The sequence below is a fragment of the Helobdella robusta genome (genome assembly GCF_000326865.2).
Source record: "Helobdella robusta unplaced genomic scaffold HELROscaffold_36, whole genome shotgun sequence".
NCBI lineage: Eukaryota > Metazoa > Annelida > Clitellata > Rhynchobdellida > Glossiphoniidae > Helobdella > Helobdella robusta.
The window spans coordinates 544,769-545,910 of NW_008704742.1; positions in this window are offsets into that span (position 1 = coordinate 544,769).

A 1,142-nucleotide genomic window follows, 5' to 3' on the forward strand; every position below is an offset into this window, starting at 1 on the left:
CAAGTAAAGTCTGAGGATTTGTAATTTGAGTTGAGCTGTTGTGTTCAGTTCACTGACAGTTGTTAATATTTTTTTGAGTTTATTGACCATTAGATTGTTGGCCTTTGTATTATTTCCTTCGAAATCGTTTAACTTACCTAAATATACGAAGTGGCCTCCAATATCTACATGAGGAATATGTTTGTTGTCGATGGACAGCATCGGATGAAACTGTTCATAAGCACCTTTTCTTTTTCTCATGCCGAATGAGGAACATTTGTCTATCCTCATTGTCATTCCAGTAGCTTTGCACCATGCATTGTTTAAGTCGATTAACTTTTGAGCGCTTCCAATGCTGTTAGCAATGATCGCCGTGTCGTCTGCGAATTGTAGCCACGCTCTTGTCTTTAATTTAGCCGTGGGACCCCAAATGTAGCCGCATTGTTGATATTCGATTTTTTCAACTAATTTCATTAGGGGGGTAACAACAATAATAATAATAATAATAATAATGATAACGATAATGAAAATAACAATAATAATAATAATAATAATTATGATAATAATAATAAAAATAATAATTAATAATATTAATAATAATAATAATAATAGAAACGATATTCTAATTAATTTCGCGCTTCAAATTTGTGACATTGTTGGTTGCCATCTTGACAACGGCCACGTAGCATGAACAATCGTATAATTTCAAATATTTTGTTTACTAATTTCAATGAACCTTTGCGTTTTTATTTCGTTACTTTTATTTTATTTTAATATATTAAAAAATACAACTAATTAACTATTAATAGAATTTATTTAAAATATATATTGCACTGATGATGACTTTACGTCGAAATAGATCTATATGCATAACTTTAATAATAATATAAAAAATAAACGATTATAAAAATGGGATCTTGCTTGATTAATTTTAACAATTAAAATCATAAACGATTATAAAATGGATTTCAACATTTTGAATAGACTTAATTGTAAAGAACTAGTTCAAAATATTAGAAAATCAACCATAAAACTTGTTAATGCTGAATCGTCGGTGGATTTTTTGAACAACTATATATATATATATATATATATATTTCAAAAATTCAACATTACTTTCAACATTGTTCAACTTTTTTATATTTCTTTTTAATTTATTAATT